Source organism: Hesperophylax consimilis, chromosome 19 (genome assembly GCF_061612785.1).
Source record: "Hesperophylax consimilis isolate HC1 chromosome 19, BYU_Hcon_1.0, whole genome shotgun sequence".
In the NCBI taxonomy this organism is placed as follows: domain Eukaryota; kingdom Metazoa; phylum Arthropoda; class Insecta; order Trichoptera; family Limnephilidae; genus Hesperophylax; species Hesperophylax consimilis.
In genome coordinates this window covers 8579253-8594748 of record NC_142854.1, presented here as the reverse complement: position 1 = coordinate 8594748, position 15496 = coordinate 8579253, and positions in this window count along the sequence as shown.

The window sequence follows — 15496 nt, the reverse complement described above, 5'->3', positions numbered from 1 at the left end:
GTTTGTCAAACCTGTTACGTCACATCAATAGTTTCATTATGTTTCCACCAATCATAGAGCAGGATTAATAGCACATGTTGAATTCACGCTTGATTTTTGTACGAAAAGAATGCGGTCAAATGCGCCAAGTCATCGATCAACTTCTGTCGCCTCTACATGTGAATTGGGATACCGCCATAATTGAGGAAAACAGTCTAATACGACGTATTGGAAAGTACCGAGTACCTACTAATCTTAATCTGGAATAAGAAATACCACGGTAATACATAACATTAATAGTGCGGGCCCCACTGGACATATCAACATACAGAAGAAAAATCAAACCTGGCAAGTGCAGAAATCTTGCGTTTTTAGTCTGTGTGTTGGTTGGGGTATCGCGATCCTGACGAAATACCTCAGTCGAAGTCTCTTCAGAACAGAGAGAGGATCGAACCCCTTTCTTTGACCCATTATGGTGATAAACCAACCTAAAGCGTCATCGTACAACAATGTTGATGTAAAAAATATGCACTTGGACCATAACGATTAATATTTGAAGTTATACTCTATTTTCTTTGAATCATCTTGGTGTTTCCATTTAGGCAATTGGAGTAGGGCTAGGTGGTTATCATCAGATCATTGCCAATTCGCAAAAAAAGATTTTTATCAAATTATCGGTGATTTGACATCAAAATGACAATTCGACACACCCTTAAAAGTTAGTAAAGCTACTGTTATAGAATGCTTTACGCAACTCTATCCGAAGACCGCTTTCCTCTATGGGACGCGCGCTCTATGGTGATCGCAGGGAACCAGACGACAAAACTTTACGGAAGAAACGGGCGAGGGTTAAGCGAACACGGGTCAACAGGAAGAGTTCGAGCAACTGCTCCAGACGACAAACTTACGGGAGATTCTGATGGCGGAATTAGCTTGTTTGAAGTAATCGCTGGTCATCATGTCAATCTTAACAAATTTTACAGTTCTTTCCTAAGAGCTGTATGGCACCCATCTGTGAATCAGGTCAGACAATAATCTTTGTACACAATGTCACATATTTAACTGTAAATTGCTATCATAAAATTCCTACCGTGCTTGCGATCTTCGTTCACAGCACACACCCTTGAGAAAATGTAAACCATGTCAATTGAGAGTCTCATGTTTCTATTTGATTTGAATAAATGTAGTTAATCTTCATCCTTCTTTTTATTCAATATCAAAGCAATCCCTTTCTGTCAGTAATCCTATTATGTTACAATGGCGACCAGAGTATCAAATTAATATTAGCCTAAATAATAGCGTTACAATTGGCGCCAACGTGGTAGTTGGTCATGTTAATTTAAAAGTGTTACAATGGCGCACTAGCATGATTTGATTTGAATATAAGTTTACCTGAAAGTGTTACAATATGAAGTCCTGAAAAGTGACGAAACGAAAACTAGGTTAAATAAATTAGGTCTATATGTTAGTTTTTTTTCATGACTCACTTTTTAAAGGCGTGTTGAATTTTCATTGTGTCAAGTTATCATGGTACCGACTAATAATTGGGTGAAACTTCCATACTCCACGAACTATAAAATACAGGGTACAAGTAGTGCCCACTGATTATCGCTAGTGAACATGTTTTGACGAGATATTAGTTCACAATATCCCCTCTAATTGTATAGCTCTATGGCAGAGTACGGAAATTTTACCAAAGCAAAGCGTTACTAACAGGTAAAAATCAATCAAAAAAATTGACATGATTCACTATTATTGTGAAAAATGAACCATTGACACACTCAAATCTTCGTCAGAAGTCTGAACTGGATTTTAGCAATCTGACAAGACAACCTCTTTATATGAACAAACTAAATAAAAATAATATTAAAATTGACATGATCATGGCATGATTACCTGATTACCATGCATTGATCATAAATAAACCAGCCCTTATTTATGCACCCGCCATTGATTACAATAATTTTGAAGGATTTCAAAATATAATCTTGAATCAAGTGTTGCCATCTATGGAAAAAATTAATAACTACCCAATCGTTTTATACCTCAAGTTAGAAATATGTTTTATCTACCAACAGATATAAAAAAACACAAATTTATGAAATTTGGATTTGATCCGTAAATCGACAAAATTAGAAGCATTTTAAAAACTGCAGATTTTCCCCCTTGCACGGAAGGCAATAGGTTACGGAGTTGGAGGGAAGAATAGTATATTAAACTATTCCCCCAAGGATACGAAGGAGTTTTTTTTAAAAAGAAGATACCGAATTCCCGGGTCACGAACAACCTAAAAATACTTAAGAAACTCCTACCGTAATGGCGCTACAGACGGGCGTTTCTTTTTTTGGTTTCGAAATAGTTTCAACCTTGTTTTAACAGTTTCAAAAGGCATTGCGCGGAAGCTTTTCTAGTTTCTAAGCGAGTTTCGGGCAAAGCATTGCAGATGGGGTAAGTGGTTTATTTATGCTGATGGGTGTTTAATTTTTTTCTTGCAGTTTCATTTCGTACGACGCTGTGCGGCAGCGTTTATTTGCAACGGTTTGCAAACGGGTGTAACAGTTTCGTGCGGAATTCTCAAACCAATTAGGCTGTAGCCCCCCAGCATACCCAATTTCTACAGATTTATAACAAGTTTCTCGTTAATTCTTTAAATTCACAGTGTATCTTTAAATGCAACTAAATAATTTGTCTAGAGATTTTTGCTCTATTTTAAAAGAGTCGTGTTTTATTAAACATTTTCACCATTTTCGCTTAATGACTATCGTTTTTTAATATTAGCGCGCTCCCTCTCACATCCTTATTTAGATATCTCCCTTTCAAACCATCTTTGAACGCTTACTACGGGGCCTGAAAGCTCTCCCACACGTACGCTTCACACCAAATATGGGTAAAGGAGGAAACACATTATTAAAACGCGACGCGACGCCACGTCTCGACACCCGATATGCACCGTGCACATTAACAACACGCGACGCCACGACATACTGGCAATTTCTGAATACAGTTAGCTAACAGCAGTGGAAGTGAATGGTTTTGTACTATGGATTTAATAAATAACGAGTCAGATGAAGACTTTGAAGAAGATTTGATGCAAATTATGGGTATTATATGATACTTAAACGACTCAAGAAAAAGAGACTTACTTCAAGATAATGAAAGATTTCATATGTATTTTCGGGTTACTAAAACACATTTTAAAGAAATACACGAATTTATTCAAAGTGACACACACAAGAAAGACACGACATTTCTTCCCATGCATTATTTATCACAGTATGATCCCTGTATATAGCTAAACTCATGTCATATAGAACAGGATATCGTTTTACCAACTCAATTAATTGTTCGTCGGTCATTTCGCTAAATAAATGCAAAAATAATATTAAATTGGCATAAATTCTGTATATACTCTGTGACAGTTCTCGAACGACTGACGCGTAGCGTCGGGTGTTGTCTAGAAACATACTGCGCAGGCCGCGTCGGGTGGCGCGTTTACCACACCATGGGCAACACACCGACCTGGCACGTCTGGATCGGGTGGCGTGTGCGCGCATGGGGTCGCGTCGGATGTTCATAGTGTGATTCTGGTCTATAGAAAACAATACATTTGATTCGACTCAACACGCATCGCGTTTCATCGGGTCGCGTCGGGTTTTAATAATGTGTTTCCACCTTAAAGCCATTTTTAGGAGATAATACTCAAAGTACTTATCACCAGGGCATAACTCCGATCGAAAATTGGAACCGTAAATATTGTGACGTCATATTGCTGCCTAACTGTATCCACCAATGAAAAACTTTGAAAATCTATGGAATAAACTTCCAGAGTTTTTCATTGGTGTGTAGTATAATAAGTAGGCTCCGAAATAGAATTGTACTGTCTATACATTGGCATATATATGGTTATTTGGGACCAATTGGTTTCATACAAAAACCCAAAGATATCGAACCACTGTACTGGAACGTTTCGCAAATATACTATGGGTACCTAACACATTATTTAATATTAATTATCTGTGAAATAATACATATTAACTAAATACAATTTATTTCCGCCAGCCGGAAATCGAACTCGCGACCTCTGTATTCGTAGTCGAGGATCTTAACCGCTCGACCACGGAGGACGTTTTCGACAAATGAAAATTTCTTTACAGTTTGACAGTTCACCAGAGATGTGCAAAATGGGTACCCAAAACCATTTGAAATGCAAAATGGAAATGGGTCAAAACTTTTCCATTTGAAAATGCAAAAAGCAAAATGGTTTTTAGAAAAGCATTTCAAATGCAAAATGCAAAATACCTATTTTCAAAATGCATTGAAAATGCAAAATGGTTTCTCAGGTCAAACAATTAAAATAATTATAGAATTTTTAAACAATTTTGTCATTTAATAATGGACATCAATCTAGAACAAACATATTACATGATGGCAAATCCAAAAACACCCCGACTACAGATTATGAAACCACAAAAAATTTGCGCGGGACTAATGTTGCCAACGTAAAAACATAGAAACTCCTATCTAACATAATATATATTACAGCGTCATGGCCCCATGTTCAGTATTTGAATCAGTATTTTTTGTAATGGTATCACTCAATTGCCAGGGCTCCTACCAGGGAGCAACTTGACAAATGTAAATTATCTCTCATAGCGAGGTTGAGGACCGATTGATATTTGGGGCTGAAAAAAAGATGAGTGGATAGTAGGAAGAATGTTGCAAAAAAGCATTTAAAATGGAAAATGCATTGAGAAAAGCATTTAAAATGCAAAATGCAAAATGGTTTTTAGAAAAGCATTTAAAATGCAAAATGCAAAATGGTTTTTAGAAAAGCATTTAAAATGCAAAATGGAAGATACCCATTTTGCATTTTGCATTTCCATTTGAAATGGATTTATTTGAAATAAAGCACATCTCTGCAGTTCACCTATGTTAGAAATACTTCCCGGAACTGATAAAAAATTTATAATGCAATTGGCTTGATATCAATGTAGAACAAACATATTACATGATGGTAAATCCAAAAACATCACGACTACAGATTATGAAACCACAAAAAATTTGCACGGGACTAATGTTGCCAACGTAAAAACATAGAAATTTAGCAGTTAATATTACAGCGTCATGGCCCTATGTTCAGTTTTGAATCAGTATTTTTTGTAATGGTATCACTAAATTGCCAGGGCTCCTACCAGGGAGCAACTTGACAAATGTAAATTATCTCTCATAGCGAGGTTGAGGACCGACTGATATTTGGGGCTTATGAAAAAAAGATGAGTGGAGATAGTAGGAAGAATGTTGCAAAAAAGCATTTAAAATGGAAAATGCATTGGGAAAAGCATTTAAAAGCAAAATGCAAAATGGTTTTTAGAAAAGCATTTAAAATACAAAATGGAAAATACCCATTTTGCATTTTGCATTTCCATTTGAAATGGATTTATTTGAAATAAAGCACATCTCTGCAGTTCACCTATGTTAGAAATACTTCCCGGAACTGACAAAAAATTTATAATGCAATTGGCTTATTCTATGAGAATGAATGCGTCTCTTTCAAATCTTAGAATTCTCCAATAGCTGAAGAATGCATACAACGATTTACATTTATTCATTAAAAGTCACGACTGGGACCGTATTCAGATATTCATTGTCAAAATCACGCACCGAACTCGTGAGGAGTGATGATTGGTCATAGATCATTGCGTAAACGATATTGTACGTATTGTATTAATTATTATAATATATTAATAATCCCCGCGATATTGTATTAATAATCCCCGCGAGGAGATTGGGGACGATGCCAGAGATGGTTGATATTAATGTCCCGGTGACTTTGCTGCCATTGGATCACCCCAGGATCACCCGATATTATTTTTTCGATTTTGGAAATTCATAATTTCAAGTTGATAAAAATTGTCTCTATGTACCTACACATATCAAATTTCTTTGGCCCAATTGATAAACACTCATTTCTCCCGCACGAGGTCTAAAGGATATAATTTTATTTATTTCACATATACCTACGGCACAACATGTGCCATTCACATACTAATTTACAGAGAATAGTACAGCAACATAAGGAATGCAACAATATAAATGTAAGTATAATGGTATAATCAGTAAATAGTAAGTAAGGTTAAAAGTATGAAAAAAAGAGATATAAATATAATATAAGTAGCAATCTGTAGTATAGTAATAAGTCAAAGTAAGAAATTATATGTAATAATATACAATAAAGTAGTATAAGGAAGAATGAAGTGCTTATAAAATGTCTAAAAGGCATTAAGAGTTTGTAAAAAATAAAATAAAAAATATTAGAAAGGTATATACTATTTGAAAATAAAAGGAATAAAATAAATACTATTATAATATGAAAAGGAAACAAAAGTAATAAATTACGTAAATCGCGTGTATAATAATAATGTACGACACTGCTTGACAGTCCGATAAAGTTTTATATAGTACCTATGATGACTATGATATATAATGCACTGATATCAGCTTCTACCTATCGAGTACTAGTAGTTTTTAATCTGAAGTACATAATCATTATGATGGTATGGTATTACTCGACAATTTTTGTTTTATGCATCTTTTATATGATAATAGACAATCAGTGTGATCGATGTTGGAATATTCATTGCCTAATCTGTGCAAGCGATGGATTATTGAATTTTGTTCTGCGTTAATAAAAATTAATTATAATTTCTTAGTAAAATAGAATTTTTCCATTTTTTTGTCATTACAAAAAAAAATCAATATATGATATTGTTTGTCACTCGATAAAAGAATTTTAAGATTCTGTTAGATTTCTCATTCCCACGAACCTAAAAAGCCCTGGCAATTGGATAACAATTTGAAGCCGCCCGCGGGGTGAGGGAGAAGATGTATGGAAAATGTCGAATCTATTTAAATTTTTAACAAAGGAAAAAAATCATACGTCGTTTTAACTACACCTAACAAAACAAAAATAAAACAATAATAGTACTTTATGCACCACTTTGCATACAATTCAGTTCAAAACTTAGTTATACAAGATGGCTGCCAGGCAATTTCCTCTGACCCTAGATTTGGCTTCAATGCCATTCATACAAATTCGCACTAATCCAGGGCTTTTTAGGTCCATGTGAGAGTATATATACCGCACAAGATTCAAGGTGTCCGAAAACTCGTAGTATAAGCGGGAAACTCGTAGTGCAAGCGGGAAACTCGTACTGCAAGTGGGAAAATTGTAGTGCAAGCGGGAAAATCTAGGTGCAAGCGGGAAACTTGTAGTGCAAGCCAGAAACTCGTAGTACGAGCGGTAAACTCGTAGTACAAGCGAGAAACTCGTAGTACGAGCGGTAAACTCGTAGTACAAGCGAGAAAATCGTAGTACGAGCGGAAAACTCGCAGTACAAGTGGGAAACTCGTAGTGCAAGCGGGAAACTCGTAAATTGAATCACATTTGGAGTCGATTATGTGGTATAACTATTTTTATTTAAGCTTTCATTTCCGAGTAAATAAAATCCGAGGTTGTAATTTTTTAGATCGATTTGAAAAAAAATCGGTCATTGGGGTTAATGTCAGCTGTTTAAAGTCTTTTAAAATGCATCGAAGTGTAGACCCGGCTCCAAAACTTTTTTCAACCCTTTAGTTACCGAAAAAGTTTTAAAATTAAAATTAATGCTGTGATTGAAAAAAATAATTTTTTAGGTTCTCCATGTGAAGTAGATTCACAAGTTTTCCGCTTGTGGTACGAGTTTCCGGAAATTGCATAATAATTACCTATTTCAATCTTACTTGAACGTGTCGGCTGTATAATACTATTGAATGTGCTAAATATCTGTACATACCGTCTCGCATATTAAAAAAAAAACGCATTATATGTCCAGGATTATAGTTAAATTTCAACGTCAATGTGATTGGTGGTTTTTACTCGATTTATTATTCTCTTTTGCATTATATTAATCTTTTCTTTTATTTTTCTTATCTATTTTTATACTTTTGTTTATATCACAGTGAAAACAACGTAAGCTCTGCGCTACGTGAAAATTTCTATGTGGATTATTTAGCTCCTACATACCCAATTTCTACCGATTTATAACAAGTTTCTCGTCAACTCTTTAAGTTTTTAAGTTCCAAGAAAAATATATATTATTTTTTAAGATAATATCTAAACATTTGTTATGCCGAAAAGTGAATTATATAAAATTACCTAGACGGAAAAAATCGCAAAGTAAGCTCCGAAAATAATTAAAAACACGTTTTGTTCTGCTATTTAAAATGTTATAGGCATGAAAAAAATCACACTGTATCTTTAAAAGCAACTAAAGTATTTGTCAAGAGATTTTTGCTTTATTTCAAACGAGTCGTTTTTTATTAAATATTTTCACCATTTTCGCTTAATTATTATCGTTTTTTAATATAAGCGCGCATCTTCTAACAATAGTATTTACATATCTTCCTTTAAAATCATCTTTGAAAGCTTACTACAGGTCCTTAACATTTACGCTCTTTACGTGTTTTCTACGTTTTTCATGTTAATACTCTGTAAATGTTCCAGAACAATAAATAAATCAATACATTTCGGTATTTTTATATATATTTAAACCGGTTATCTACACGCTAAATCGCATCAACACCCAGCGTAGAAAAGAGGACTTATCCACACGTTGTTTACCCCAGCAACCAGAATGTGTGAAGAACCAAAATTCGGATCGGAAGTTGTAAAGCTAACCAATGCATTAGAGCGGAACAGTTACCCAGCTAAACAGAAAAAAATAAATAATAAAGCCAAATCTTCCCGAAACTAATTCAGGATTGAACAATAGCCAAAGAACCTCGCTTTCTGTCTCAAGATTCCTCTGGATGGAGTTTATAAAGACGACTGTTCCGGATGTGACAAGATTTATATGTAGGCCAGCCAGAACGGACGATCTGTCTGGATCCAAATGATATCAGAACACTTTCGAGCATGTAAACTCGGCCATCCTGACAAATCGGCAAATTGCCGAGCATTGAAACCTTTACTTTGGATTTGTCCCTGAAGTCCTAGGAAGATCCAAAAGGTATAGAGCACGCCTGGAGGCAATTGAAATTCATAAAAATACCATTATTGTTAATAAAGATGACGGGGCTAAGCTACTAGTTCTTTGTATCCGGTAATTGACGGCTACACCAAAACGAAACGCAGAAAACCATTTTAAATTACACTGTAATATAATTACAATCTTCGATTACACATCTGCCCTGATAATGGACACTGTAATGCTGTTCACAGCTTTGTACGGTGAAAAATTACTGATAAAAATATTGCTATTTTATTAAAAATCTCTTCTACGAGTATAAATTAAATACATTTAATGTATTCCGGTTAACAACGGGATTGCAGGCACTTAAATAATAAATTGATAAGATTTCTGATAAAATTTTAATAAAATACCAATGTATTGTCACGATGTCGAAACGCGTGTTCATAAAAATCCAAGAATTTTCGCATTTCGTCATTACATATTATTAAGATAAACGCAGATGCATGAACACATGCTCCGATATTATTACGAATTTACTAATAGTTTTTTAGTCCCGTTTTTTTGATTTGAAAAGATTTATTGATAAATCAGCAATAATCATTTATCTCCGTGTGGCTAAAGAAGGAGGTAGACCAACACGGCATAACACCCCAAAAATAAATTTTCCATCATCGTGGTGTCGCCATATTTCTTGACGCACCCACTTCCTTCTACATTTTTCGTAACGAGTACACATACCAATCACCGTCAAGCGCGGAATGTATCTAAAATAAAAATTGTACTTTTTGTAACGTCAGTCCGATGTACGAGACTCATAAACAGACTGAACAGTGGACGTTCCGATGCAAAGTTTGTTTATTCCGTTTCAGGTGCCGCATCAAATATGAATTATTTTATCATTTCTTCAATATTATTGATACTCAGCTTATATCATTTACAAACATTCAACGCACATCAAAGCTAAAGTTGAATAATATTTAACTTCCGAAGTGCTTATGAACACACCGAGAATTATTTTAGCGAATCACTGATGTTATAAACGGAAAGAATAGCATATTTTGAGCGAGTCTGCCTTCGTAAAGTAAGCTATATTTGCCCTTTCTTGTGTGAATACCGGTTAATACAAGATTCCCAACTGTTTCCTAACCGTTTGAAGTCTGTGTGACTATGACATCCCTTATTCGGGCATGTTGTGAGGGTGATGGTAGTTGGAAAGGGAAGAAGATGAATATGGGGATGTATCTGTCTTTTCACATTTGAATGCCATTTAAAGCAAATTTTCAATTCTGAATGGTGGTCTGACACCAGGGTGATACTGACAGTAACTTCCACTCTAGACTCGTAGAAAAAGTCAATAGGTATCGTAAATAAATAAAAAAAAATCTGATATAGGTACGGGTTTTCAACATTTATTTATTTTGATATTCAATCATAAAAGATCAATGGTTTCGTTGCTTGTGTGGCACGTAGTCCCATCTTGTTGAAAGTAAACGTTGTCCAGATCAATTCCATCCAATTCCGGCCATAAAATATCATTAATCATCTCTTGATAGCGCAATCCATTCACCGTAACTTGTTGCTCCAGCCTCATTTTCGAAAAAGTAAGGTCCAATGACTCCGTCGGACCATAAACCGCACCAAACAGTCACACGTTGAGGATAGAGAGGCTTTTCAACAACCGAGGTGGAAATGGGCCTCATCACTCAAGATGATTTGCATTTGATTCACTAAAGAGAATTTTAATAATTTCAATGCGTTGTTGAAGTGTGTATCATTCCATTTTTGTTAATAGCGTAGTTTCTACTTGTCAAATGTCAAAAAATGACAGCTTCAAAGTAACATCTACCGAAATAGCGGGTTATTCAAAATAACACCTCTTATTGGAAAACCCTGTATATATTATCGCCGAGTGGATTGAAGCGTTGTACCTACTGGTAAAACATAGATCCTGGGTTCAATTCCCAGTTGCGACTTTTACCTTTTATGTTCTGTTTCATTTAGATTTATTAGTATCATCTTCTTCTTCAATGATTCGTATTGCATTGACGGGTATAACCGCCTCCATCTTTTATTAATACAGATCGTGCTGTAAAAATTGAACTGACGGTTAAGGAGACCTGTTTTCGTACTTTTGCACTTGGTTAGTATAGGCTAGTAGTAGGGATTAGTACCAAACCCTGCTAAACCGAGTGCAAAAGTCCTAAAACAGGTCTTCTTAACTGCCAGTTCAATTTGTACAGTACGGCCTGTATTAATAAAGAATACAGTGAAAATTATGGAAAAGTTTTCAAAAATTTTCTTGAATACATAATAATAATAGAATTTTTATAGACTCCATTGGCCCATCTGGGGAATAGAAGTTATAAGTTCTCATGGAAACTGGTGTCTTTAGTTTTCTTCGAAACAGTAAAAAATCTCACTTCTTGTGATTTTCCTTCCAGTGACTGAAACAGTAAATCATTTTGAGATGGTTTCAAGAAGTCAGTGTTGATTTTTATGAGAAATTGTGTTTACTTTGAAAGCAATATTTTTATAGATGTTTTTCACACGCACACCAGCAATAGAACTACACACTGGTTTTATGTAGTATACTTACATGGCGTCCGGAAACGAGTGCTAAAAGTGCAAAACTAGTAAATCTTGCATCACATTTGGAGTCTAAAATTTTTTATTAGATCTTTCGTTTTAGAGTATATATAGTTGTTAGGATTTATGTCACAGGTTCTCAAACTTATTTCAACTACCGCCAACATTGAAAATTAAAAAAAATCTTGTGCTCTTAATATTTTTTTGCTTATTTTTTATATCTGTTGCGTATCTTAAAAACAGTTTTTGCAAATATAATGTTTAAACGTGCATTGTTATATAGATAGGATAGATAGGGTGTGATCCATATCTTATATTTGAGATCAAAGAATGTAGCAATTAGAGGAAATAAAACTCATATTTAGATGTGTTTTTATTTACATAAAAGAAGGCTTTGAATTTAAAACTAATTTATTTATTTATTTGTTCATTTTCGGAAAATCGACAATTTACATTTAATCAGTTTGTACATAAGTATTATATAGTAAAATAAAACCACTTATGGATTTCCTCCTTGTGAATTCACTTAAAAACGGCTGTAAGTCTCCGCGTTCAGTAACTTGCAGACGATTTCTCACTAGCACTAAATCCACGTTCACACAAGTACTAAGATGGGAATGCATATGAATGTCAAACAACCGACCATAACTCAGGGTACAGTTTTGTTACAAAAAAGTAAAACAAACTATTATTATTTGATTCAGCTAGCTTCAGCCGCCCCTTCAACGCCCCCTAATTTCTTTGAGCTTTCTACTGCCCCCCCTGAAAGCCTCCAGCGCCCACAAGTGGGAGTTATCACCCACTTTGAGAAAGACTGATCTAAATGCTAAAATCGTAAAAATATATTTTTTCGGTTCTATATGTGATGTAGATTCACCGGTTTCCTGCTTATACCACTAGTTTCTGGACACTGTGTATATCGTACAATAGCCCAAACAAGGAAGACGAAGAAGGCATCAACAAAAATATTCGGCGCCCGGCCCGGCGAATTGGACGGACCCAAGGTCGAATTTGCCCTAGCAGGAATAGAAAATTGCTCTTTCCACGGGGTTTATTTGAATTAATTCTAAAATTAATTTCTAATTACTAAAATGTGAGATATTTCCAAACAAATAATACCTCGGGAAGATACTGATTCATTGCCTAGAAAAATAAAATCTTATTGCATGAAAAGGTTTTGTAAACTTTTCAAACCATTTTACGTAAAATATTTTAATGGTAAAGTACTGCTTTTATTAATCTCTAAATAGTATAGAATAAAGTTAAATTTTTAAGGCTGGCTGAACCTTATGAGAGACATCAAAATAATGTGCTAGGGAATTTTATTTCTTAAAAAGGCCTCACTATCTTAAAACCATTACTCCAAACCATTTATAAGTTCAATACCGGGTACACATAAGCTAGTTTTAAATATAAATAACTTATCATCTGTGGTATCGGTCTGAAAATTCTGTATTAAAGTTAGAAATTCGTAAAAATATAGCACGTATCTGTATGTTAAAAGAAAGACGTTGCCAATATTGTCAACCCAGCCTTACTAACAACAAAAACACTTCTCCACCGTTAAACGGTATTTTAGAAGCACACTTAATAAAGACTTTACAATTTCTGTATCCATATCTATCTAATAATAAAACTTATAATAAAAATTTAGGCGTATTAGATCTATCAAAAAATTTATATATAAAGATGCAAAAGTCGGTCATTTTGAATACATGTAGGATAACGAAAGATTTTTTAAATATTTATGTTGAGGGATCAGTAGGATTTATAGGCCCTGTTAGAAGTTCTACCAAGCCGAACCCTCTGATATGAAAATATCTGGAGTCGGTGAATTATTTTCCCATTTGATCTCTTGTGATCTCTTGACGTGTTGTTCTTGTATTGTTTTGTATTTATTTTGCTTATATAATGCACTTGCATAATGTTAAATAGATGATCATTTGTGGAAAAGTGTGTGGAAGGGTTTAATTTTTCCTATGTGGAAGATTTAACCCGGACATAAAATCGGAAAAACAAGTAAAAACATGTCTTCAACTGGCTGCGAAAGGGCTGGCAACGTTGAATTTTGGCTGAGTGACACCAAAACCTCATAGATCACAATTCCGGGACACTCAATCAAATCAGCGTCCTAACTTGTATGAGAACCTCAAAAATGTATTTTTGTTTATTTAAAAAAAATTACAATAACATTTTAAGATGTTTTAATAAATAAAAAAATAAATGTAAATTTTGCAAAATCCCGTACAAGTTAGGAAGCTGCTTTGAATGAGTGTCCCGGCCTTGTGATCTATGAGGTTTTGGTGACACACTCTCCAGCAGCACTCTCTCGGGACATCGCTTTGCACCCCAGTGTAAGGGATGGATTCATACGTCAGTCACTCTTGGACACACGAATCCCCAGGTTCCTACCCAACCCCTACCCTTTTCCTTCCAAGATATTCCGATCTTACCTTACCTTACCTTCCTAAAAATACCCTCCACACAGCATCGCTAAAGATAACATTAGCCCTGAGGGAAATTATTTCCTCAGAGCCTTCCGTATGGATCTAATAAAAAATGTAAATAACGAATACAATGTGTACATTAAACTACGGTGTTAGTAAAATCTAATGTACTGAATTGTGTACTTTTCTGGGAAAATATAGACTCGTAAAGAACGTCTACGTCATAGTTCTTACGGCAACGTTATTCGGGGTGAATAGAAACATCTCAGATATGATTTGAGATTTTCAGTAATCGCTGTCACGCTGTTTCTTCGGAGGGTTAGGCAAACAGGACGTAAAGCCAAACAATTCTGTCTTGGCACACAATCATCGATTTATTCACATTCATACATCGTCTCATTATATGCCTCTGCTATTCCGACTCTTCACATGTTCCGACTAAAGTATTTGGTTCTCTTGATCGTGTTACCCAAATCATCTCAGCGATACTTTCTTAACTTACTCATTACGCATATATTAGCCTTGCATTTATCATACGGTCATACATGGTTTTACCACATGTATGTCTCAGGGATCTTATTTCTACAGCATTCAGTCTACTTTCATCCTTCCTCTGCCAGTTCCATGCTTCACTGCCATACATCAAGATAGGTACCAGCAGTCCATTGTGGACTTCTAGCTTCGTTCCTTTGGATAATTTTTGTTTAGCGTCAACCACGGTTAATCCTCAAATTAATGGAGTTCCCTGCATGTACCGTTCTTTCAATACATTTATCAATCCTTCCATCTCTCGTAAACATACTTCCTAAATACACCAATTCTTTCACCTGTTCCAAATGAAATTGGCAAAGGCGTCGGTTTTCCACCCAGTCGTTTTGGATTCAATTCGTCTTCTAGCTAAGTCCTCGGCATCCATCATTACACCGGCAACATTTTCCTTTCATGATGATGTTAGTAAGTGTTAAACATTGTCAGGTTATTCGTAACTTTTCTTTATTTCTTTAAATAAAATACCTAACCCAATAAATGTAAAACTGAAAAAATAAATATGTGCAAAAATTACACTACCCCAGCTACTATAATAAACAGAATAATAAAAGTATAGGGTTCAGCAAAGAACTGGTACAGATTAGTCTCAATTCTGTATGATTTTAATAAGTTTCGAAAACTCGGTGAAGGGTGACAGCTAGATATTTATAAAATATTGCCATGTGACTTTAGGAGAACACAGCATTAAATTATTGACGGGTTTGTATTCACCCATTCTACGGAAGGCACGAAAATCGAATTGTCGAATGCGCAGAAGCAAATAACCGCAAATGAAACATCACCTGTTAACGAAAACACGTTACTCAATTCTATTTAAAACCGATAAACAAATCATTTATGTTGTTGTTACTGTAATTGTGATTCATTTATGCTCAGCCGTTTCAAGATGATGATATTTCTGCCAAAACAATAATAATATTGAAT